Source organism: Sus scrofa, chromosome 14 (genome assembly GCF_054392235.1).
Source record: "Sus scrofa isolate SSC_HxYL_T2T_F1_AM1 chromosome 14, Sscrofa_HxYL_maternal_Yorkshire_Landrace_v2.0, whole genome shotgun sequence".
Lineage (NCBI taxonomy): Eukaryota > Metazoa > Chordata > Mammalia > Artiodactyla > Suidae > Sus > Sus scrofa.
Window position 1 is genome coordinate 161,759,284 of NC_139396.1, and position 26,748 is coordinate 161,786,031.

General features: G+C 47.3%; 1 long non-coding RNA gene across 1 annotated transcript in view; it reads left to right on the forward strand.

The window, feature by feature from the left end:
* Positions 1–26,748, forward strand: part of LOC146397148 (uncharacterized) — a 412,535-nt gene that overhangs the window by 54,536 nt on the left and 331,251 nt on the right. The window contains exon 2 of the long non-coding RNA XR_014827763.1: positions 25,498–25,610. This is a non-coding gene — a long non-coding RNA (uncharacterized LOC146397148). The remainder of the gene's footprint in view (positions 1–25,497; positions 25,611–26,748) is intronic.

The following is a 26,748-nucleotide window of genomic DNA, read 5'->3' on the forward strand; positions in this document are numbered from 1 at the left end:
CATTAACCACTGCGCCACGATGGGTCCTCCTCCCTCCATTTCTTAAAAAAGTGTGTCTTTACAGTTGGTTTGTTTTTAATCAGGAGGCAGACGTGGCCTACGTGATGGCTTTCTTTGACCCGTCTGTTCAGTAACTTAATAAACTGCAGCGCCTTCTCCCTCTGCCTCCCTTTGTACGGGGACTCGTGACAGACCTGGGGCGTTGGTGCTGTGGCAGCGCCCAGGCTCTGGGTTCGGTGGCCACACTTTGCAGTTTTGTTTGATGTGTGGTGTTGTCACTCTGTTTCATGAGTTGGGAGGCGGACTCAGAGTCCAGTTTGGGTCCAGCCTCATTTTTGTCCTTTGGTGAAAGGCTATTTCCCAGGGGTGAATAAATCAAATTTATTTCTCTTTATAAATGTAATTTTTATTTATATTTTTAGGGCTGCCCCGGCGGCCTATGAACGTTCCCAGGTGAGGGGTTGGTTCAGATCTGCCGCTGCCGGTCTACACCACAGCCACAGCCACTCAGGATCCGAGCTGCATCTGTGGCCTACACTGCATCTTGCAGCAACACTGGATCCTTAACCCCTTGTGTGAGGCCAGGGATCGAGCCTGCACTCTCATGGATACCATGTCAGGTTCTTAACCTGCTGAGCCACAACGGGAACTCCTGTAAATCAGATTTCATCTGCACATTTCTTTTTCTCGTTCATCTCTATCTCCTCTGCATTCTCTCACACCCTTTTGCAGTTTATTTGTTGGAAAAAACCCTTTTATCGGTCCTGTGGGGTTTCCCACAGCTTGGGTTTTGCTGACTGCATTGCTCTGTGTGTGTGTGTGTGTGTGTGTTACATGCGCCCCGTATTTCCTATAAGCTGGTAATTAAATCTAGAAGGTCAATCAGATTCAAGGTCGTGGGGTTTTTGGGCAAGAGGGAGATATATGCGCTTCCATTAAGAGGCAATGATGTCTGATTCACTCTCTTTTATGTTATAGGCCATCAGTGATCATTGCCCAAACCCATTAATTTCCTAGGGATTGAATTTCAAATGGTGATATTATAATTCTTCTTTATTAGATGTGCTAATTCTACAAAAAGAAATTTCTCGTTAATTATTTAATTATAAGAGCAGGTTCATGCAGGAAAGGCGGGATAAATGCTTGATCTGTTTCCTCTGTTTACTGTCTTTCAAACTAATGACCTGGTTCTCTAGCATATTCCAGAGGTGGCCAGTGAGTCCTAAAGACCTATCATTATGAACTGATGGCTTTGAACAGTTGGAGGCATTTAACCTGTTGCAGTTGTAATCTTTACTGATTCGGAAATTGCTCTGTCTTGGGGCTGTGGGAGCATCTTCTCTTTGGATGCCAAGGCCCTTTGACCTGACCCCAATCTCTGGCAGATCTTTGCTTCCTGCTAAGTCATTATGTGCCAGGCATATTTTATGCATTTTCTGTCCTACTGAATTGGACATTTTAAAAGAAAACAGTTTCATTCCTGTGTGACCTAGTATTATAGGAAATACGGTAGTAGGAATGCTTACTGCTGCTAGGTTGGTCCTTGTTTTTATTTATTTTTTTGGTGGTTTGGCCAGGAAACACGCAGATGTTTTTAGAGATAAAGAAACAATAGAGAGTTCCCATTGTAGCTCATGGGTTAAGAACCTGACATAGTCTCTGTGAGGATGTGGGTTGAAGATCCAGTGTTGCCACAAGCTGTGGTATAGGTTGCAGATGTGGCTCGGGTCTGGTGTTGCTGTGGCTGTGGTGTAGGCTGGCAGCTACAGCTCTGATTTGACCCCTGGTCCAGGAACTTCTATATGCTGCAGGTGCAGGCTTAAAAAAAAAAGAAAAAGAAAAAGAAAGAAACAATAAATTCATAATAGTTGTTTCAGTTAAAATGAAAGTTTTTGGACCTTTAAAAAAAACAGGCACAAAGTTTATTGTAAACTCACGTGGGCAAGCACACAGAGAAGCAGTTTAGGAACGAAACAGCACACTGGAGTGGAGCGTGGCTGCCACCGCTGGGGCGGGGGTCGCCTATGGAATTTTACTTGCATTTGTCTATGGCTCCACCTCCCTCTCGCTCATGCTGAAAATTCTGTATCCCAAGTACACCAACATAATTATTCATTTGCAATAATCAATAACGTGTATACACAACAGTCTCTGCGTAATCGGATCTGTAGCCCTGCCACCCCTGCTGCAGTGATTCCTGAAGTCGGTTTAAAAGACTCTGGCAGGAGTTCCCGTCGTGGCGCAGTGGTTAACGAATCCAACAAGGAACCATAAGGTTGAGGTTCGATCCCTGGCCTTGCTCAGTGGGTTAAGGATCCAGCATTGCCGTGAGCTGTGGTGTAGTTTGCAGACGCGGCTCGGATCCCGCATTGCTGTGGCTGTGGCAGAGGCCGGCAGCTGCAGCTCCGATTAAACCCCTAGCCTGGGAACCTCCATATGCCGTTGGAGTGGCCCTAGAAAAAGGCAAAAAGACAAAAAAAAAAAAAAAAGGCTCTGGCAGTTCTTTTGTCCTTAGACTGTGTCCCACTAGGATGTGCCGTTATCTTGCTGTGAGTTAAGATGGTTTGAAATCATTCCCCCCTAAGACATTAGTTTATATGGTTCAGCTTTGAATTTTAAGGACTGATTTTAAATTTAATTTTGGTTTATAGGTATATAAAATATCTACTGGTTTCCAAAGTCAGATCTGTAAAACAAGGTTATATGCACAAAAATTGAGCCTCTCTCCTTGTTGCTTCAGTTCTCTTCTGCCTCCCTCCAAAGTCACCATTAAGAATATCTTTGAATGGCTGTTGTTAAAAAGTCTACAAATAGCAAATGCTGGAGAAGGTGTGGAGAAAAGGGAGCCCTCCTGCACTGTTGATGGGAATGTAAATTGTGCAGCCACTATGGAAAACAGTATGGAGGTTCCTCAGAAAACTACGGATAATGTTAGCATATCATCCAGTAATCCCACTCCTGGGCATATATCCAGACAAAACTCTAATTCAAAAAGATGCATGCACCCCTGTGTTCATAGCAGCACTATTCACAATAGCCAAGTCATGGAAACAACCTAAATGTCCATGTATAGATGAATGGATTAAGAAGATGTGGTATATATACACAGTGGAATACTACTCAGCCATAAAAAAGAACAAAAGCATGCCATTCGCAGCCACATGGACCCAATTAGAGATTATCATCCTAAGTGAAGTAAGTCAGAAAGAGACGAGAAAGACAAATACCATATGATTTCACTTCTATCTGGAATCTAAAATAGGTCACAAATGAACATATCTGTGACATGGAAACAGACTCATGGGCAAGGTGAATATACCTGTGGTTGCCAAGGGCGTGAGGGAGTTGGGGGAGGGATGGACTGAGAAGTTGGGGTTGGCAGATATCAGCTGTTATACATGGAGAGGAGAAACAACAAAGTCCTACTGTACAGCACAAGGAACTATAGTCAATATCCTATGATAATCCATAATGGAAAAGAACATTAAAAAAGAGTGTATATATATGTGTGTAACTGAATCACTTTGCTGTACATCAGGAATTAACACAACCTTGTAAATCACTATGCTTCAATAAAAAAATCTTTAAATTTATTGATGAAATACATTTAGAAATGTATTTATTATTTGCTTTTTTAAAAAAATTTTTTTTCACTCTACAGCATGGGGACCAAGTTACACATACATGTATACATACTTTTTCCTCCCATTGTTGTGTTGTGATGTAAGTATCTAGACATAGTTCTCAGTGCTACACAGCAGGATCTCATTGTAAATCCATTCCGAGAGCAATGGTTTGCATCCATTAACCTCATGCTCCCGATCCCTCCGACTCCCTCCCTCTTCCCCCAGGCAGCCACAAGTCTATCCTCCAAGTCTATGATTTTCTTTTCTGTGGAAACATTCATTTATGCTGTATATTAGATTCCAGTTATAGGTGATATCATATGGTATTTGTCTTTCTCTTTCTGGCTTATTTCACTCAGTATGAAAGTCTCTAGTTCCATCCATGTTGCTGCAAATGACATTATGTCATTCTTTTTTATGGCTTAGTAGTATTCCATCGTGTATATATACCACATCTTCCTAATCCAATCGTCTGTTGATGGACATTTGGGTTATTTCCATGTCTTGGCTATTGTGACTAGCGCTGCAATGAACACGCGGGTGCGTGTGTCTTTTTTAAGGAAAGTTTTGTCTGGATATATGCCCAAGAGTGGGATTGCTGGGTCCTATGGTAGTTCTATGTATAGATTTATGAGGAACCTTCATACTGTTCTCCATAGTGGCTGTACCAGCTTACATTCCCACCAACAGTGCAAGAGGGTTCCCTTTTCTCCACACCCCCTCCAGCACTTGTTATTTGTGGACTTATTAACAGTGGCCATTCTGACTGGTGTGAGGTGGTATCTTATAGTAGTTTTGATTTGCATTTCTCTAATAATCAGGGATGTTGAGCATTTTTTCATGTGCTTGTTGGCCATCTGTATATGTTCCTTGGAGAAATGTCTATTCAGGTCTTTTGCCCATTTTTCCATTGGGTGGTTGGCTTTTTTGCTGTTGAGTTGTATAAGTTGCTTGTATATTCTAGAGAGTAAGCCCTTGTCCGTTGTATCATTTGGAACTGTTTTCTCCCATTCTGTAAGTTGTCTTTTTGTTTTCTTTTTGGTTTCCTTTGCTGTTCAAAAGCTTTTCAGTTTGATGAGGTCCCATGGGTTTATTTTTGCTCTTATTTCTGTTGCCTTGGGAGAATGACCTGAGAAAATATTCATGAGGCTGATGTCAGAGAATGTTTTGCCTATGTTCTCTTCTAGGAGTTTGATGGTGTTTTGTCTTATATTTAAGTCTTTAAGCCACTTTGAGTTTATTTTTGTGCATGGTGTGAGGGTGTGTTCTAGTTTCATTGATTTGCATGCAGCTGGCCAGTTTTTCCAGCAATTCTTGCTGAATAGATTTTCTTTTCCCCATTTTATGTTCTTGCCTCCTTTGTCAAGGATTAATTGACAATAGGTGTCTGGGTTTATTTCTGGGTTCTCTATTCTGTTCCATTGGTCTGTCTGTCTGTTTTGGTGCCAGTACCACAGTGTTTCGATGACTGCAGCTTTGTAATATTTCTTGAAGTCTGGAAGAGTTATGCCTCTTGCTTGGTTTTTGCTTCTCAGGATTGCTTTGGCAATTCTGGGTCTTTTGTGGTTCCATATAAATTTTTAGATTGTTTGTTCTAGTTCTGTGAAACATGTCCTGGGTAATTTGATAGGGATTGCCCTGAATCTGTAGATTTCTTTGGGTAATATGGCCATTTTTACAATATTAATTTTTCCAACCCAGGAACGTGGACTATCTTTCCATTTCTTTACATCTACTTTAATTTCCTTGATTAATTTTTTATAGTTCTCAGCATATAAGTCCTTTACCTCCTTGGTCAGGTGTATTCCCAGGTATTTGATTTTTGGGGGTGCAATTTTAAAAGGTATTGTATTTTTGTTCCTTTTCTAATATTTCATTGTTAGTATCCAGAAATGCAACTGACGTCTGAATGTTAATCTTATATCCTGCTACTTTGCTGAATTTGTTAATCAGTTCAAGTAGTTTTCGGGTTGAGTCCTCAGGGTTTTCTATGTATAATTATCATGTTGTCTGCTTATAGTGACAGTTTTATCTCTTCTCTTCCTATTTGGATGACTTTTATTTCTTTTGTTTGTCTGATTGCTGTGGCTAGGACTTCCAAAACTATGTTGAACAGCAGTGGTGAGAGTGGGCATCCCTGTTTTGAGTGAGAAGGCTTTCAATTTTTCTCCACTCAGTATTGTATTTGCTGTGGGTTTGTCATAAATGGCTTTGATTATGTTCAGGAATGTTCCCTCTATACCCACTTTGGTGAGAGTTTTTATCATGAAAGGATGTTGGACTTTGTCAAATGCTTTTTCTGCATCTATTGAGATGATCATGTGGTTTTTGACTTTTCTTTTGTCAGTGTGGTGTATGATGTTGATTGATTTGCATATGTTGAACCATCCTTGTGAACCTGGGATGAATCCCACCTGGTCATGGTGTACAATCTTTTTGATATGTTGTTGGATTTGGTTGGCTAGAATTTTGTTGAGAATTTTTGCGTCTACATTCATCAAAGATATTGGCCAATAGTTTTCTTTGTTGGTGGTATCTTTGTCTGGTTTTGGAGTTAGGGTGATGGTGGCGTCATAGAATGTCTTTGGGAGTGTTCCTTCTTCTTCAAACTTTTGAAAAAGTTTAAGGAGGATGGGCACCAGATCCTCTTTGTATGTTTGGTGGAATTCACCTGCGAAGTCATCTGGTCCTGGGCTTTTATTTGTAGTGAGTGTTTTTATGATGCATTCAATTTTATTTCTAGGGATTGGTCTGTTCAGTTGGTCTATTTCTTCTGTGGCAGGCTGTAAGATTCTAGAAAGTTGTCTATTTTTTCCAGATTGTCAAATTTGTTGGCATATAGTTGTTCATAGTATTCTCTTATGGTTTTTTTTGTCTTTTTGCAGTATCCATTGTGATTTCTCCTTTTTCATTTCTAATTTTGTTTATTTTGGTTCTTTCTCTCCTCTTCTTAGTGAGTCTAGCCAGAGGTTTGTCAATTTTGTTTACCTTTTCAAAGAACCAGCTCTTGGTTTTATTAATTTTCTCTATTGTTTTTGGAATCTCTATTTTATTGATTTCCTCTTTGATCTTTATGATTTCCTTCCTTCTGCTGACTTTAGGTCTTTTTTGTTCTTCTTTTTCTAGTTCATTTAGGTGGTGGATTAAGTTGTCAATTTGAGATGTTTCTTCTTTTTTGAGGAAGGCCTGTGTTGCTATGAATTTCCCTCTGAGCACTGCTTTTGCGGCATCCCATTGATTTTGAGCAGTTGTGCCTTCATCATTGTTTGTCTCGAGGTATTTTTTAATTTCCTTGATTTCCTCATTGACCCATTGGTTTTTTAGTAGCATGTTGTTTAGTCTCCACGTAGTAGGTTTTTTCTCATTTCTTTTCCTGTGGTTCATTTCTAGTTTCATGCCATTGTGGTCAGAGAAGATACTTGAAATCATTTCTGTGCTTCTAAATTTGTTGAGGTTAGCTTTGTGTCCTAATATGTGATCAATTCTTGAGAATGTTCCATGCACACTTGAGAAGAATGCATATTCTGATTTTTTTGGATGTAGTGTCCTGAAGATGTCAGTCAAGTCTAACTTTTCTATTGTTTTCTTTAGGATCTCTGTTGCTTTATTTGTTTTCTGTCTAGAGGATCTGTCCATTGATGCGAGTGGGGTGTTAAAGTCTCCTACTATGACTGTATTCCCATCAATTTCTCCCTTTATGTCTGTTAATATTTGTTGTATGTATCTGGGTGCTCCTATATTTGGGGCATATATGTTGTCAATAGTAATATCCTCTTTTTTTTTCTTTCTTTTTGCCTTTTCTAGGGCTGCTCCTGCGGCATATGGAGGTTCCCAGGCTAGGGGTCTAATCAGAGCTGTAGCTGCTGGCCTATGCCACAGCCACAGCAATGCGGGATCCAAGCCGTGTCTGCAACCTACACCACGGCTCATGGCAATGCTGGATCCTTAACCCACTGAGCAAGGCCAGGGATTGAACCCGCAACCTCATGGTGCAACCACATGGTTCCTAGTCAGATTCGTTAACCGCTGAGCCATGACGGGAACTCTAGTAATATCCTCTTCTTGAATGGATTCTTTAATCGTTAAATAGTGTCCTTCGTTGTCTTTCTTTATGGCCTTTGTTTTAAAGTGTATTTCATCTGATATGAGTATTGCAACTCCTGCTCTCCTGTCATATCCATTGGCATGAAATATTTTTTCCCATCCCCTCACTTTGAATCTATATGTGTCCTTTGTCCTAAGGTGAATCTTTTGTAGGCAGCAGATTGAAGGTTTTTGCTTTTTTATCCAGTCAGTCACTCTGTGACTTTTGATTGGAGCATTCAGTCTGTTGACATTTAAGGTGATAATTGATAGATGATCATTTATTGCCATTTTAAACCTTGTTTTCCAGTTGACTCTATGATTCTCCATTCTTCCTTTCTTTTTTTTTTTTTCCTTTGGTTGGATGGTCTTCAGTTATTTTCTGCTTGGGTATTTTTCTTTTCATTTTTTGTGAATGTATTGTTTGGTTTTGATTTGTGCTTGCCTTGTTTTTTAAGTATGTTAACTCCTTCCTATAATTGCGTGTTTTAGCCTGATTGCCCTGTAGGTTCGAACACTTTATTTACCATAGTAAAATTAAAAAAAAAGAAAATTAAAAAAATAACCCATTTATTTCCTTACTTCCCTTGCCCACATGTTATGATTTTGATGTCTCTTTTTTTCTTTTTAATTTTATTTTGTTTTAAACATCTTCATGATTAGATATATATATGCTGGCTTATTTGAGTGACTGCTCTGATTGTGGTTTCCTCCATCCTAGTTATCCTCTTTTTTTTTTTTTGATTTAGAGAAGCCCTTTCAATATTTCTTTTAGAATGGGTTTTGTATTGCTGTATTCTTTTAGCTTTTGTTTGTTGGAAAAAAATTTTTATTTCCCCTTCTATTTTAAATGATATTCTTGCTGGATAGAGTATTCTAGTTTGCATATTTTTTCCTTTCTGTGCTCTAAGTATCTCTTGCCATTCCCTCCTGGCCTGTAGAGTTTCTGTAGAGAAATCAGCTGATAGCCTTATGGGGATTCTCTTATAATTGACACTTTGCTTTTCTCTTGCTGCCTTTAGGATTCTCTCTTTATCATTAACTTTTGCCATTTTTATTGTAATGTGTCTTGGTGTGGGTCTATTTGGGCTTAACTTGTTTGGGGCCCTCTGTGCTTCCTGTATCTTGAAATCAGTATCCTTTAGATTTGGGAAGTTTCCAGTGATAATTTCCTCAAATATATTTTCAATCCCCTTTCCTTTTCTTCTCCTTCTGGAATTCCTGTTATGCATAGATTAGCCTGCTTTATATTATCCCATAGGTGTCTTATATTGCTTTCATGTTTTTTCCTTTGGTTTTGTCTGCTGTCCTGATAGGGTGATTTCCATTATTCTATCTTCCGCATCACTAATTCATTCCTCTGCATTATTCGTTCTGCTTTTTACTGCCCTTAGTTCCGTTTGTATGTCTGCAAATGAATTTTCTAGTTTTTCTTGGCTCCTCCTTATATTTTAGTTCCTTTCTGAGAGAGTCTGCATTACTGTTCATATCTTCTCTTAGTTCCTTTAGTATTTTCACTGTCTCCCTTTTGAACTCCACCTCTGTCAGACTGCAGAGCTCTGTTTCATTGTCAACAGCTTTAGGTGAGGTCTGTTGCTTTAACTGGGGGTGGTTTCTGAGCTTCTTCATCTTGCTTGTTATTTTCTTTATCGTGGTGGAGGTGCACTCCCCGTGGCTGGGCAGGGTTTGCCCTGGCACTGCTGTGGAGTGTTTCCGGAGGGCTGGCAGTGTGGGCCAGTCTTCTCTGAGGCAGTTGGGCATTTCCTGAGTGTGGGTGGGGCTCACAGGGTCACTCTGAAGCAAAGGAGGACTTCCCGAGGGAAGGTGGGACTGGCAGGTCGGCACCGCGATGAAGGCAGACTTCCCCATGGCCGGGCAGGGCTTTTTTCCCAGCGCTTCTGGGCCGCAGAGCTCTTCCAGGGGGCCGGCGGAGCTGGGCATCTGCTCTGTGGGAGCGCAGCGCCTCCCGAGGGCGGGAGCGGGTAGCCAAGCCGCTGGGAGGCAAAGAAGCGCTTCCCCAGGGCAGGCGCAACTGGCAGGACCACACCGCGATGGAAGCAGACCTCCCGAGGCCGGGCAGAGCTTGCCCTGGCGTTTCTGGGCTGCGGAGCTCTTCCAGGGGGCTGGCGATGCTGGGCGCTGCTGGGCCGGCGTGTAGCCCCTGGAGAGGGCGGGCAGGCCAGGGCGGGGAAAGGCCCTGAGGGGGTGGGCTTCCCGCGAGTGGTGAGGCCAGCCCTCCAGGATGGCAGGCGGCCTCAGGTCAGGTGCCCCCAGGGGAGGGGGATGCACTGGGAAGCACTGCACTCTGCCAGCTGGCGGGCAAGCGCGTCGCCGGGTGCGAGGAGTCGTCTAGGGCGGCCGCCCCTCCTCTCCCCTCCCCATCACGGGCACCTTGTCTCTCCTGCGGGTCCAGACCTTCTCCCATGTGCCCTCTGTTGTGGCTTTCCACCTGCCAGCCCTTAGCCTACTGCTCCCTCCACCCTCGACGCCCCGCTGCTGAGTGCCCCAGGCTGTCTCCGCACTGCCCACCTGCGCCCGCTGCGGGGCACTAACCTCGGGAGCCGCGGTCTGGGGCCCAGCCCCAACCGGAGCATCTCGGGTTTTGGCGACTGTGCCAGTAGTTCCGATGATCTGCTCGCTCTCACTCTGCTTTCAGCTCTCAGACCTACTGCGCGCTCTTCTCGGGTCTGGAGATCCCTCCGGCTCGGTTGATCTATGAGGTGACTTTCCAGGGTGTGGGTTCCCTTTCTCCTTCACGGGTCCCTTTCGGGAGCACCTGTCTGGTCCTGCTGCCCCTTCTCCCACGCTCCTCTGTTCCCTTGTTTTACTCAGTTATGGCACGAGACTCTTGCTGTCAGGGAGGCTTAGGTTCTTCTGCCAGCATTTAGCTGCTGTTCTGTGTGAGCCGTTTAACACGTAGATGTGGTTTTTTTGCTGTGTTTGTGGAGAGGGCGAGTGCATCCCCCTCCTCTTCTGCCATCTCGCCTCCCTCTATTTGCTTTATTTTCCTGTTTAGATGTATTTTCACATATTTTAAAAATGTCTCTACTTTTTTCCGAAGAACATACCGTATAGGTATTTTTGTCCACCCTGCTTTTTTTCTCTGTAATAGGATCCAGAGATTATCTATGTAAGTAGAGACATTTCTCCTTCCTATTTTACAGCTGTGTGAGATCCCATTTGGTGAGTGTACCATTGTTTCATTAAACAGTCCCCATTAGTGAACACTGGAGTGAATTCTAGTCTTTTCTGTCACTAATTGTACGTCACTAAATAGCTTGGGCATATGTCTCTCATGCACCAAGGGTAGATTTCTACAGATGTAATTGTTGCCTCAAAGAGTAATTGCATATGTAATTTTTCTAAATGTTACCGTATTTCCATAACCTCTATAATGGTTATGGTACCCAAATGATAACTTCAAAATTATCATTTCTTTTGCACTTACTAACTGGACTGCCAGTAAAAACTATTTGCCCTCATTAACTATTTGATTTACCTGAAATATAGTCTCTACTGCAAAAACAAATAGATGCTTTGTTCTTTCCTTTTATATGTTAAAATGCATCTGCATGAGTTGGTTCTCTAGCAATCATTGTGAACCTCATCATTTTCCATATAATTACAACCCAAGAATTTATATCTGTTGTGATTTAATCCATCATAGTCCCTTATATTTTCAAAAATATGCTTGCGCTTTTAGAATGATTTTGCCAAGATGGTGCAAAGAGTCCCTGTACCCTCTTCACACCATGTCCCTAATGCTGATGCCCTGACATCACATGGCCCTTTGTCAAACTCAAGAAATCAGCTTTGGTACAGGATCACATTAACTAAACTCCAGACTTTATTTGGATTCCTCCAGTTTTCCCACCGTCACCCTTTGTCTGTAGGATCCAATCTAAGAAACCACATTGCAGGAGTTCCCTGTGGTGCAGTGGGTTAAGGATCTGGTGGTGTCACTGCATCAGCCTGGATCGCTGCTGTGATTTGGCTTCCATCCTTGGCCAGGGAGAGTCCACATGCTGCGGTTGAGGCAAAAAACAAGATATTACATTGCGGTTACCTTTCATCTTTTCCCCTTTCTTTGCCTTATCCAGCCATCTCCTAACATTCAGATGAAATCCCAACGGACTTTAAGAGAGAGAGTGTGTGTATGTCCAGTTTGATGAGATGTTCTCAACTCCCTTCTTGCTCCAGACCTGGAATGAGCTGTTTTTCTAAGGATTGCCGGTTCTTTTCCATGCGAGATGGCATTTTGAGATCATAATTTGAGTGCCCAGGGTGCTCGTTGCCACTGGATTGTCATTGACTTTTTTTAGGCCTTTTCAGTGAACAGAGTTGAGAAATACATGCTTTTTAGAAAGGAAAAAAAATTATGAGTTTATAGATGTATGTACAGTTCAAATGAGTGAATGATTCCAAGGCCTTAAACCCAATTCCTTGAAACTAATTTTACATTTGTTTATCATTTGCATTGAAAATCTTGGTTCCTAACAGCACAATTCCTGTGCTCCTTATTGTGTGTAATGATTGTGCTGCTTATTACATAAGCAAATCGTATTAGCAGAGAGACAAGTTAGGTCGTGGTGTGGAAACAGCCCCAGACCCCGGGGGCTTGCTGCAGGAAAGGCTTAGGGCGTGTCCCACCGTGTGTCCCTCGTGGTGGCTGTGGCTCTGCTCATCCCTGGCTTCACCCAGAGGCCCAGACGGACGCAGCTCCTCCTTCCGGAAGAGGGTTGATTGTGGGAGCTGAGAGAAAACAGACTCAGCAGACTGCAAGCTGGCTTTTAAGCTTCTTGCAGCATCCTTTCCACCCACAGTGTTTTGGCCACATCAAGTGGTGTGGTCCATCCCGAGTGCAGCTGGATGAACTGAAGATTAGTAGCCAACATTTGGTCAGTGGGGCAGCCATGTGACATCCAGCCGCCGCGAGGGAATGTGAAAAACGGTGAATAATCCTTTGAAAATGGACATTATTTAAAGGACTAAGACTAGGAGTTCCCTGGCAGTGCATTGGGTGAAGGATCCAGTGTTGTCGCTGCTGTGGCTCGGGTTCAATCCCTGGCCCTGGAACTTCCGAATGCAGTGGGTGCAGCCAAAAAAGAGAACAAGGCTATTTAAATGCAGGGCAAGAGTCCCTTTTGCCCACAGGCTGAACATCAGGCTAAAGACGCAACAGTCAAGACCATAAAGTCAAGTTTTTTTCTCTGTGCCCCCAACTGGATTTACTGTGAAGTTTATTTGTCTCCATTTATTTTTCGATTTTTAGGGACCACTTTTTAATTTTTTATTCTTTGATTTAAATTTTTATAGAAAATATTTATATAGCTCCAAATTCAAGGAGTTCCATCGTGGCTCAGTGGTTAATGAGTCCGACTAGTATCCATGAGGTTGTAGGTTCGATCCCTGGCCTCGCTCAGTGTGTTGGGGATCTGGCGTTGCTGTGAGCTGTGGTGTAGGTCGAAGATGTGGCTCAGATCCTGCGTTGCTGTGGCTGTGGTGTAGGCCGGCGGCTACAGCTTTGATTAGACCCCTAGCCTGGGAATCTCCATATACCATGCTGCCCTAAAAAAGACAAAACCCCCCCAAAAAACAAACAAAAACCACGAAATAGAAAACCAGGTATATTGAGAAAAACCCACCTTGCCTTCCTGTCCTCCCCTCTCTCTTCTCACCCCCACCTAGAGATAATGATTTTTATTAGATATTAAATTAACTCATTTGTAATTATATGTTCATAATGTATTTGTAACTTATAATAAAATTATTTATTTAAAAATCATTCCTTTGTTTTTGAAAATACCTGTAAATATTTTTTTTTCTTTTTTCTTTTTTGGCCGACCAGAGGCATATGGAATGGCTAGGCCAGGGATCAGATCTGAGCCCCAGCTGCAACCTACACTGCAGCTGTGGCAATGCCAGATCCTTAACTCACTGTGCCGGGCAGGGGATTGAACCTGCGTCCTAGGGGTCCCAAGATGCTGCTGATCCCGTTTCGCCACAGCGGGAACTCTGAAAATATGTGTAAATATTCACCCATGCTTTAGGCAACGAGGTTTGAACCCCAGCTTTCAGGAGGTGCTGAGGCCCCGACCAGCCGTTACACTTGCAGAGCCAGCGGATTGACTTGTCACCTTGTGAATCTCCCCGCAGGGCTGGCTGGTGTCCCGGGTGTGTGGCCTTTCTCTGTAAGGGAACCTGTCCGCCTTTCAGCCTGGTTTGGGGACCACCTTGTCACAGCTGCCGTGGCCCTGCCTGTGCATCTGCTTCGAACAGCTTTGGTTTGAGGGCAGGGGATGAGCGTGGTCTGGAAAGTCATCAGAGATGGAGTTTCCGGAGCCTGCGGCCCCGACGTGCGGCCTGGAGCGGGCCGATGGGCTCCAGTTCGGGGCAGGGCCCGGGTCCGCGTCCCTCGCGCTCCCAGGCCCCGCCCTCCAGGCTCAGTTTCGAGGACCCCCCCCAGGCGAGGGCGCCTTCCCGTTCGCGGGGACGGAGACCGTCCCTCCACCTCTTTGGAAGCTTGAGAGCTTGTCTTGAGAGCTGGGGTTTGCTGAGGCCAACTTAAGTCCATGTGTAAAGGGTTTGGGGTTTGGTGGCACCAGTGTCTAAGAGGGCGGCGGCAGCTCAGACTTCATCCTGGAAGAAAGTGCTCCTTCCGGAAGCTTGTCGCACGGGGACCCACGTGCGTCATTCGTTCCTAAGCCTTCGCTCCTCTGAAGGGACTGTCCCCGCGTAGAGGAAGGGCCCTGACAGTCAGTGGCGCCGAGAGGCCGTGTGTGTGGGTGGGTGTGTGTGTGTGTGTGTGTGTGTGTGAGATCTTCCCACCGGAGCGCACGTGCCTGGCAACCGGCATCTCAGCAAAGGAGCCGGCTTGCTTCTTCAAACCCAGGGCAGATACCACCTCGTCTCTGTTAGGCTCTCAGCTGAAGCCAAGGGAGTGGTTTATTTTTACTTACTTATTTTCTATGGCAAATGTGCTTTATTTAAGAATTTTTTTTTATCATAGTTGATTTACAATGTTGTCAATTTCTGCTGTCCAGCAAAGTGACCCAGTAACACATATACATACATTCTCTTTCTCACATTATTCTCCGTCATGTTCCATCATAAGGGATTAGATATAGTTCCCTGTGCTGTACAGCAGGATCGCATTGCGTATCTACTCCGGATTTTATCGTTTGCACCTACTAACCCCAAACTCCCTGTCCATCTCACTCCCTCCCCTCCTCCTTGGCAACCACACGTCTGTTCCAAGGGAGTGATTTATTTTAACGTCTGAAGAAAGCACTTCCTGGAGAAGCCGGTTGCACTGGAGGCAGCAGTGTTTGCAGGCTTACAGGTGCTCTGAGATAAGAGCCTCATGGCTCTGTTGCAAGATTTACTACGGCTCTTCTCTCTTTTATGGCTGCTGTCCTTAGGAGGGTTCGGCATTTGCAATGAGAGAATTAGCAACTTCAGGCGCTCAACCCTTTTGTATTAAAATGTTACTGGTTGTGAAAATACCATGACACGTTTGGAGGCTCATAAACTCCATTCTAGCAGCAAGGATGGATTTCGGTAGGCGTTTGGACCTGGTTGGTCACTGACGGATGCCTCTTTTGGGTCCTGACGGCCTCTGGACGGACTTTGTAGAAGCGGTCTCAGCTCCGCGTCTGCGGGGTTGTGCCCGGCGTATTTGCATGCTTTTAGTTCCTTCTCCCATCGGTAAGTTCTGCAAAGCCAGCAGTCGTGTGTGTTTCACCCGGGATCATGGGCCTGGTGGCTACGGCGTCTGGCCATGCGAGAGACTGAAGAACTTTGGTGAATAAGCAAAAACGTTTGCCCAGGGTTCTGCTATCCCGAGGGAGCTCCTGGGGCTGAGCATTTTGTCTGCTGGCCGAAAAAAAGCTCCGCGAGTGACTGGCCCAGTGACCTAGCCACACAACTCTGCATGACCCGTTGCAGGTAAGCATCAGGGCCAGACTGTAAAAACCAGTCTGTCAGACTCCAAGGAAACTTCGTGAAAAAAAAAAAAAAAACAAACGCTGTTTTAATCCTCCCAAAGGCTTATTTTCTCTCTTCTTAATGGAAGCCTTCCTCCCTCCCCGCTTTTTTAGAACAACCTACTAAATGTAGCTATGTAAAAATTGCTTGTTCAGAACTTTACAAGCTACGAAATGTATTATTGCAATCTGTAGTTATATAATAAACAGACGCGGAACTATGTAACAATTCCCAGTATGAAATAATCATAAAAATCCAATATTACTTTTTCCCCAGCATAGCCTATATTTTTTAATAAACTGTCACTTCTTCCTCTCTCTGCAAACACCAGTCTCCTTTGCAGCCTGAATTTTGTGCTTTGTCTCATCTTGAACATAACAAGCAAGAGCTGCCTCTTGTCTTCCCCAGTGAACTGCCCAGGGATTTGCGATGATAAACAAGTTTGCTTTGAAATCAGCCTGAACTTTTAGGAACTGTCCACATGCTGACTGCTTCTGGGGGGATGTAGTTACAGCTACACAAGCCACGTGGATTCCGGCTGTGGATGGCGGCCTTTGACTGTGCCTTTGAAAGGGACCCCGTCTGTCATTGGCCAGGGCTGTGTTCCACAGTCTGGGACACCCTTGGCTCTGTCCCCCAATAGGTGCAGCGTTGTCACCCGCTGGTCCTCCGCAGCCATGGTGCAGCCCCGGGGACAGGCTTTCCAACTGCTCATCGTCCCTGCACCCATTTAGAAAAATAGGGGCTGAAAGGGGACATTACAGGGGATTTGCCTGAGATCCCAGATGCAGGAATAGTCTTCTCTTCTGCGGAGGAAGAACTGTCTCTAGCCAGGAGACCGCACCCCCTCCCTGCCAGCCCGTTTGTCCTCAGACAGAGCAGGTGGTTGTACACCGCCGAGCACGCTGGTTCCAGCAACTGTTTGCCCACCTGGGGGCAGCAGGGCTTTAGGATGGAAACTGGCTCTACCGTTCCGGGTTCAGTGTTAAATCTTCTTTTCTGCCTATGTCCAAATCTTTGCTCTGACTCTAGGGACGGATGTTTTCTGACCAAGAACCCCTCATTGGTGCCAAGTGCAGTTCCTAATGGGGTTGGCAGGCGGTGGGCTGGGTATTGAGGGAGGCGATGGTGAGCTCATTAGTAAGGGGAATAAAGACGGAAGCCTGACGTCTGTCCTCCGGGGAGCCTGTCCTCTGGGGGGGCCTGCGGTTCACCAGGTGGCCTGGCCTGCATGGGAGTCCCCTGCATGTGGGGGGTGGGATTAGGAAGCCAGCGGGTGCCAGGCACCTAAGCCACATTCCCCAGGAGGGACAAGGGAGATGTCTGACAGCCCCCCCCCCCCCGCCCCTCTGTCCCTAATTGGCTCAGGACTCAGGGGACAAGTGAGGATTAGTCCCCCCCCCTCCAGTGGAGGACCCAGTTGGGGCCGTCTCTGAGTGCTCAGTTCAGCTGAGGTCAGGGTCACAGTTTCTGTTGGGGGGGCAGGGAAGGAGAGGCTGGGGTACGGGGGCTGCTCCTGGGGATTTGTGGGGAGGGGAACGTGGCTGGGATCCTGCAAGCGGTGTGACCACAGGCACAGAGCAGCCCAGACCAAGATGAGTTTCCCCACCCCTGGGAGCCAGAGAAAAGTCACTCTGGAAAGACTGGACCACGAGAAACTGCAGATTTGCAACGAGAAGACTCAAGCAAACTTCACACGCAGGGAAAAATTAGTGTCCTGTGAGTGGCAGCCAAATGTTTTTCTCTAAATATGTATGATTTCAGACAAAGCCGTCATGCACTTTTTTTTTTTTTTGCCATTTCTTGGGCCGCTCCCACAGCACATGGAGATTCCCAGGATAGGGGTTGAATCAGAGCCTTAGCCACCGGCCTACACCAAAGCCACAGCAACACAGGGATCCGAACCGCCTCAGCAACCTACACCACAGCTCATGGCAACGCCAGATCCTCAACCCACTGAGCAAGGCCAGGGACTGAACCCGAAACCTCTTGGTTCCTAGTCAGATTCGTTAACCACTGAGCCACGATGGGAACTCCCGTGATGCACTTTTAACTCGCTGTTGAGAGCAGAATGGAGTTGTCTGGGTTTTGTCTAAATTCGTTTTCTGAACTAAAGCGACTGAAGCTGCCCCCTTGGCACATGGGGCTGGCGGGGGGTGGCTCTCAGTGGGTGCTTTGTTTTCATTTGGAAACTGGAATAGTGTCACAGTGGAACAGGGGGCTGTGGTTCTGAAAGATTGGCCACCACCCTGGACCGCTGGGAAGGTGGGGCTGCCGTGTCTTTAGCGCAGGCAGTGTTTTGAGCCCAAGTGTTTGGTAGCACCTGGCTCGGATCTCTCCTGGGGGAGAAGCAAGACCCCCTGCTGCTCCTCCATCCCTATGAGGAGTGATCGCAGGCCAGCGAACCCCGAAACAGCCAGGTGCTGCACCCCGCCAGACCTCCGGCCCCGTCCCCCGCCTGCCTCACCTGGTCCATGACTGCCCATCCTAAGTGCTCAGTGAGCTTTGTCACAGAGACGTGGCTCGTTGATTCATGCCGGATTGTGGGCGATTCAGTAGTCATCAATTTTGGAGTAAAATCCCCAGGGCGCCCCTCCCATCACAGACCCTGAGTGTCTCCCCAGAGGGCCCCCACCCCCCCGTTGCTGGTTCCTCGGAGTCATTGCGGACGCGCGCCCGGCGCTAAAGCAGGAGTTTATGCCTGTGCGTCACTCAGCACAAACCTGGACGTGTCCATCCCTCTGTCACTCGTGTCTCCCACCCCGAGGGGCTTGGCAGTTGCTCCTCGTTTCCCACTTGGGGCTCGACCCCGTCCTCCTAAGAGTCTGCCTGGGCTCACAGTGGGGCCGTCCTGTTGTTTCTTTATCGAGTCCCTTGGCGGTGGTTTCCAGCGTCCTGCTGTTTCAAAACACCCTGCAGGGGAGGTACCCGTCCAGTGCTCAGCCCCAGGACAGAAGTGGCTGGGTCAGACGGAGGACAGCAGCTCCTAAAGCACTGCTCTGCAGAGACTGCCGGGCGCAGGGCACACCCTTGCAAATGCACCACGGGAGGCCTGCTGCCCAGGTCTGGCCCGCAAGGACGGCCGTTCCCAGAGCCTCACTGCAGGATGTCAAGAATTATCTGGGGCTTACGGTGATGTTTTGAAAGAGAGTTTTTAAAGTGATTTGTCTTTAGAAATTCAAATTACTTCACACTGTTGGTGTTTTGTGGTAACATTTCAAATGAAATGACAGCTAAGTCCCATGGCCGATGACTAGCCCATAATACTCATTCAGTAAGTGTTGCTTCTTTTCCCCTTGAAGGACAACTGTTCGGGGCTCTTTTCCAGAAAAAGGGAAAATTTGATTGAGGGTGTGTCGGGAGGGCTAGGGGTCTCGCCTAGCCAAGCGCCTTATTGGAGGGGGCGTCGTGGCCTCGGCCCAGCTAACTCCCAGCAGCCCTTAGGAGGGGAGGTGTTACCTGCACTGACAGGTGAGCAACGGGGGCCCTGAGAGGTCGGTGCCTCAAGGTCACAGGTCAGTAAGCAGCAGAACCAGGTGAGACCCGGAAGCCTCATTCTAGCGAGTGTCCAGATCAGCTCGAGGGGCAGTGAGCTTTTGTGTGGAGCAAGGGCTCCGTGGCCAAGTGTCTGGGAGCCTCTTCCTGGACACGTATGAAGTTATCCACCTGACTGCTGAGCGATCGGCCAGGCCTGGGGGACAGAGAGATGTGCACAGGTTTCATCTAAGCCTTGCTTTCATGTCTCTCTTTGAGGGTCCAGCCGTGGGTCTCGGTGTTATTTACAAATTCCTCAAGTTGGGAAATAAAACTTGAAGGCAACTCATGTACATGCCTGATGTATTATTAATAGAGCAGAGAAGAGCCCCCCAAAGCAATAGGATCTTCGGGAAAGTCATTTTAATGTTGATGTGACCACACAGATTTTAGAGGAGAGAGAGGGTCATTTTACACCAGGTTCCCCGAGCCTCCAAATGAGGCAGAGAGATTTATAATGAAGCCCAGAGGAAGGCATTCTGACAGGCACAAACCTCTATTTCCCCATTATTAAGTGGATGTCTTTCTGAAGAATAAACTATTTGGTAAGATGTTTTCCTGGCGAGCGTTCCTAGCAGCGCGGGGAATTGTGAGTGACAGCTCCGAGTCATGCCCTTTCTGAAGAGCAGGGTGGGGGCTGCCTGGGGTCACTTTCCGTCCGCAGGAGGAGGAAGGCCAGCTGGCCCTCAAGCCCAAGCTGTCCCCGGTGCCAGGGGAGGGCTGCGTGCATCACGGTGCTCGGCTTTCGAGGTGTTCACTTTTGTAAGACAGTGAATGGTTTGCTTGCTTAATGCAGACCCAGTGACCATTTAACAAAGTTATTTAAAAATTGTTAAACATTGTCCCGAAGTGTAGTTGATTTACAGTGTTGGGTTAAGTTCGCCCGTACAGCAGTGCTTCAGTTATCCACACCTATGTTCGCGTTCAATTCATATGCTTTTCCGTTGCGGTCTGTCGCCGGGTGTCAAGTGTCGTCCCTGTGCTGCACAGCAGGACCTCGTTGCTTAGCCCTCCTATAGCTCATGGTTTGCCTCTGCTAATTCCACGCTCCCAGTCCTTCCCTCCACCCACCCCCTGGCAACCACAAATCTGTTTTCTGTTTGTGAAGGAGTTTCTGCTTCATAGGTAGGTTCATTTGCATCCTATTTTAGAGTCCAGATGTAAGCGATATCACGAGGTGTTTGTCTTTCTCTTTCTGACGTGCTTCACTTAGTGCCATCATCTCTAGGTCCATCCACGTTGCTGCAAATGGCGTGATTTCGTTCTTTTTTATGGCTGAGTAGTAGTCCATTGTGTATATGCATCACATCTTCTCATCCATTCATCTGTTGATGGACATTTAGGCTGCTTCCATGTCGTGGCTACTGTGAATAGTGCTGCGGTGAACACAGGGGTGCATGTAACTTTTTGAAGTATAGTTTTGTCTGGATATATACCCAGAAGTGGGGTTGCTGGATCCTGTCATACCTCGATCTTCAGTTTTTTAGGAACCTCCATACTGTTCTCCATAGTGGCTGCACCAGCTTACATTCCCACCGACAGTGGAGGGGGGTTCCCTTTTCTCCACACCCTCTCCAGCATTTATTCTTTGTGGTTTTTTTGATGATGGCTCTTCTGACCAGGGTGAGGTGGTACCTCATGGTAGTTTTAATTCGCATTCTCTCTAGTAATCAGTGATGTTGAGCATATTTTCATGTGCCTGTTGGTCATCTGTAGATCTTCTTTGGAGAAATGTCTACTTAGGTCTTCTGCCCATTTTTTGGTTGGGTTGTTTTTTTATTGTTGAGTTGTGTGTGCTGTTCATATATTTTGGAAATTAAGCCCTCGTTGGTGTCTGCAAATACTTTCTCCCATTCTGTGGGTTGTCTTTTGTTTTGTTGGTGGTTTCCTTTGCTGTCCAAAAGCTTAGAAGTTTGATTAGGTCTCATTTGCTTGCTTTTGTTTTTATTTCTATTGCCTTGGGAGACCGACCTCAGAAAACACTGGTACAATTTATGAAGTGACAATTTCATAGAAACCTGGCCTTTCCTTTCACATGTATGCTGAATGTGAGTGTTCTGGGGCCGCCCTGACACACGGCCACACACCCGGGGCTTAAAACAACAGTTATTTATTTTTTCACAGCTTGGAGGCCGGAAGGCCAACACCAAGGTGGGGGCAGGCTGAGCTCCCTCTGGGGTCCAGGGGAGGCTCCTTCCTGCTTCTCCCAGCTCCGGAAGCTCCTGGTGTTTCTCGACTTGTGGCCACACCCCCCAGTCTCTGCTACTGAGTCACATGGCCTCCTTCCCCGTGTGTCTCTCTGCTCCTCGTAAGGACACCTGTCATTGGACTTAGGGCCAGCATGGCCACATCTCAGCTGACTGCATCTGCAGAGACCCTATTTCCAAGTCAGTCACATTCTGGAGTTCCCCTTGGATGTGAGTTTTGCGGGGACACCATTCCATCTCCTGCACTCAATGCATAAAATATTTAGCTCAGGGATGGATGCACTAGGAGAAATATTTTATACATAACATTTCTTGAAACTAGAAAGTTTAGTGTCTTGAGTGGGGATACCTATCGCTGAGCTGGGATGATATAATCTAGTGTCCAGCAGAGCTTGCAAGTACCTGGCAAAAGTGAGGAGCTCGGGTGCCTTTGGGGTTGGTGTAAGGTGCAGGGCTTTATACTGGTGGCTGTCCCAGGGCCTTGCACGCGGGCCCTCCCTGACTCTTTCCTCGCCTTAGGTTTCTCACTGTTTTTAGTACGTTTCAAGTATACTTTGAATTCTTTGTGACCGTTGTGTCCCTACGGGGAGCATGTTTTTCTAACAGGTGGGGCCTGGCGGTGAGTCCGCACTGGGTGAGACCCCTGCCCCGAGGGCCCGCTCCTAGCTGCTCCCTGTGCTTGTAGGATGCTCAGATGGATGTGTGTCTCTGTACCAGATTCTAATCCTCAAAAGCCAGAGCTGAGGATTCTTTCTGCTAAGATTTTGTTTGTTTTTATAACCAACTGGGCTTTTCTTCAACCACAGTTTAATAAAACAGAATTATAACGGTGTGAGTAATATGAAATTTTACATGCCCTGAGCCTACAAAAACAAAAGCCGCTTTCCTGGGGACAAAGTGAGCAAGAACCTGGCTCAGATGTGAAGCTTCCTCGGCAGGGCAGGGAGGAGACAGAAGCCATGGAATTAGGTCAGAGGGGCCTGGGTTCCCCACGCGTCCCTCCAGCTCTGCTCGGAAGCTCTCTGGGGTCCCCCTCCCTTCCCTTCTGGAGGCAGGACAGCCGTGCCTCTCGCCCCCCCAAATCAGGGGTTGGGCAGTGCTAATTTCATGCTGTCAGACAAAGCTCCCGAAGGGCACAAGGGTTCGGGGAGCTTCCTCCTGGAGTGTGCGAGCCAGAATGTTCCGTGATTGGAATCCCCTGGAATTTTTCAAATGATACATCAGCTGTGTGCAAGTTGAGTAAAAACTACATATAATTTCTCTCAGTTCATATACGTGCACAAAATCAGGGAAAGACTCATTCTTAGGAGGGGAAGGGGGACTTGAGGTTCATCTGGAATGTTTCCTTTTTCAATGAGAGCAGGAAGTACTTGCAGAGAAAAAGAAATACAAATCACATCGCCCTGATGGGGCTGGAGGAGGCTCGTTGCACAGGTGGTTGTAGGAGTCCCGGGGGGGGGGGACCACAGACCAAGGGGGAAGCCTAGGGGACTTGGGAGACCACTGAGAGTTATTACTCACCCAGGAAAGCCATCAGGACGAAGCAGCCTCACTTAACCATAAATCCATAAATAAAAGCACGAGACGTGCCTCAGGTCGTTCAGTGAGAGAGGAAATGGGACCTGCTTTCACGTAGGGAAGGACGACCTTCCAAAGCAGGAGGCCCTCCTGGGGAACCGTGACATGAGCCAGCACATCTTAGCATCTGTAACCCCCTTCTGCTGATGGGAATAAGCGCCTCGACAGCCCTCGTTGACCTCATAGGGTCAAATGCTCTCTTATGGGACACGGAGGAGGAGCTAGTGATATGAGCCGGACGTCTTCGTGAAGAATGAGGAGGAACTCCGTGGTGGCGCAATGGTTAACGAATCCGACTAGGAACCATGAGGTTGCGGGTTCGGTCCCTGCCCTTGCTCAGTGGGTTAAGGATCCGGCGTTGCCGTGAGCTGCGGTGTAGGTTGCAGACGTGGCCCGGATCCCGCGTTGCTGTGGCTCTGGTGTAGGCCGGTGGCTACAGCTCCGATTCGACCCCTAGCCTGGGAACCTCCATATGCCACGGAAGCAGCCCTAGAAATAGCAAAAAGACAAAAAAAAAAAAAAAAAAAAAAAAAGAATGAGGAGGAAGGGGCCGCCTTTTCCCCTCCCCACGCCCCTTAGAGGATAAAACTGTAGCCCACTTAGTCCCGGGGGCAGAGTCTCCTTGCTTGACTGCTGGCATCTCTCACAGGCGTCCTATCCTAAGAAATCTATTTCTTGCCTGTCCCTTTGTCTCTCGCTGATTCCTTCTGTGCTGAGACACAAAGAACCTGAACATTAAGTCCAGACACCGGGTGAGTGATTCTAGTTAAAACACCGTGGGTTCAGGTCCCCATCTGGCTTTAGGCTGGGTTCGAGTCCTGGCATGTGGATTCAAGTCCCAGGCTGGGTTTAGGCCGGGTCTGAGTCAGGGGTGTGGTGGGTTTCACCTCCACGAGGCTGGTAAGCAAAACGGCCCTCACCGCCCCAAGCTCTTCCTTCTCTTTGGATTCCTGCCCCTCTCTGGGGAAAACTGTTGTCACTCTCGTTAGCTCTTTCTTTTGAAACTTAATTCTGTATGTCTAAGGTGGGCTTACATTTTTGATTGCTCCATTGGGGTATATTATTTATTGACTTTCTGTTGACTTTACTATTTGATAGTTTTTCTTTTTTTGGTTCGCTCTGGAACTTCTGTTGTTTGAATGTTGGACTTCCTTGATGAATCACTGAATTTCTCTCTCTTTTTTGTCTCTTATTTTCTCTCTCTGCCCTTTCTTCCACCTTTTCAGAATATGTGCTTAATTTTATCTTTCAAACCCTTGGAATAATTTTTCTTTCGTTCTGCTCTCATACGCTTTCATTTCCATGAGCTCCCATTACCTGGATGTTCCTGATTTACATACACCTGCTCTTCCTCCGTGGGTGCCCCGCCTCCTTCTACCTCCCCGAGGATACTGATCATGGGTTTGTCCCGGAAGTATCTGCCCGGATCCCTGCGTTGTGCCTGCTCCTTCTGAATTGCCTTTGATTTGTTGGGTTAGTTTATTGCCCAGAGCCTTTTCTCAGTGGCCTAGTGGTCCATGGCTGCTCCCTGGTATTTAAGAGAGAGGCCCTGGGATGCTGGCGGAAGCTTTGTGCAGGTGGCACTTTCTGGGGATGGTTGCTGGCACCTGCTTGTCTTACCTGCAAGCTCCTGCCGTCAGAGTCTGGTCTTTCCTCCTGGGCAGACGTTTTCCTGGAGACGAGCCCTCTCCTGCCTGCTCAGGGGGCGGATGAGGTCACTGGGCTTCCATGACCAAGTGTCACTGCTGGGGTGGCTGTTTAACAACACACTTTGGGTTCTTCCCAAGCTGGAGGTGTTAGCAGGGCTGGTTCTCCTTCTCTCCCAGGACCCCTGGTGCTCCTCCCTCTTCTGAGAAGGCCGCCTGTCCTATCAGAACAGGACACACCCTCATGAGCTCACTTAACCTGGTCACCCCTTTAAAGGTCCAGTCTCCAGATTTGGTCCCCACTGGGGATTAGAGCTTCCCCATGTGACTTTGGGTGGGAATGTAGTTCAGTCCAGAACATGGGGGGGTAAGCTGGCTGTCACTGTCCTGGGAGCCTGGGGTGGGGGCAGGGAGCCTCATGTTGAAATCAGCTTTCCCTTAATATGCTTGTTTTTGGTGCCTTGTTCCATGCCCATCTTCAGCCGGGCCCCTAATTCTCGAGTCTAGCGTCTGCCTTGCTCTTCCTCCCAAAGGCATCTCTTGTTCCCTCTGGGGTCAGGGGTGCCATGTGGACCTGGCTGGGAGACAGGATGCCGTTCACAACAGCCCTGTCTGCAGGTTCACCCTCAGAGTAGTCCAGGAATTCCTGGAACAGAGGAAACAGTGATGTTCGGTGGGCCACGTCTAATCAGAAGTCGTGTGACTTCCTCCTATGCCCCGTGGGCTTGCTGATGGCACCCTCCACTCCATGGCGTAATTTCCACAGTGCTGTCGCATTGGTGTGGCTTCATCACGGCGCAGCGTTCGCGGGTGAAACCATCTCATCTTCTCTTGCAGGAATCCTTGACCGTTTGACCCTCAGGACCAGAGCTGAAGTTCAGACAGCGGTCGTGGATTTCGTTCATCCGACTTTAGTGAAGAGATTTTGTGGCTCTGCGTGCTCCTGTGGGGTAAGGACTCCTCCGTGATGGAGGAGTAGTATCAGCTTTATTTCTGAATGAATGGGACCCAGAGAAATTGCACACATTGTGTATTCCCATCTGCTACAGTTTTTCAGACTCGAGTCAAAATATTTTCCCTCTTCCTGTGTCTTTCCAAGTGTTTGTCCAACGGGAGGCGCATCCCCCTCGCCTCAGCCGAGGTTCTGTTCTGCCTAAACGTCAGCGGCCGCTCCTCCTCCGGCGCCTTTCTGTTGTTTCAACCTTGTTTTGACCTTAATACCTCGTGGTATCGGCCGTTAAATAATGACGGGAAGCCGAGGGGGAATCTCCCTAATTACTTCCTTCAACTTTTGTGGGGCGCGTGCATGAACTGAGCGAAGCCCCGGGGGGGACACCGTCGCGGTTTTCGCGCGCTCCGTCCTCGGAGGAGCGTAATTAATGCCGGGGTCCATAAAAGCGCAGCGCTGTGGGCCTCGTAAAACTGGGAGGAGGCGTGAAAGCCCCCTCGGGCCGCTGGTCGCCATGGTTACTGTTCGGGGAGCCCTCTAGCATCGGTCCCCAGCCCCTTCCCTTCCTTTCCAGGGTCATAAGCCAGAGATTTGTGGGCCTCCGTGTGTCCTCCTGTGATTCACCTGGGTCTGGCTGGAGGTCAGACCCAGGACGCAGGGGGTGGCTAACTGGGACATCGTGGGGGACCAGGTCAGAACTAGATCACAGGTTGGTGATGAACTGAATTGGCCAACACAGGTTGGTGATGAACCGGATTGACGCACAGGTGGAGGACGCGGGGCTCTGGGAAGGGAGGAGGAACCCTGCGCCAGCACTGAGCAGAGCTAGGGGCCTGGGGACCCCTGGGTGGGGCGAGGAGGGGGGGAAGACCGGTGCCCTCCTCCCCCCGCCTCAGAAAGCTCTAACTGTCCATCCATCCCCGTGAGGGGTCAGTCCCCCATCAGGGGAGGGGGCTGGGCCAGTGAACTTCTGGGGACGCCGGGAAAGCCATCTCGACCCTGGGAGAGAGACCCGCAGCAAGGGTGATTTTAATAGCAAATTCGTGATTGGCTTTAAGTATTATTTATTCGAAGTGATTACTTTTCACGTTGACATGTGGAATGGAAAGTCGTGGACGAGTTAGAGCGCTTCTGGATTT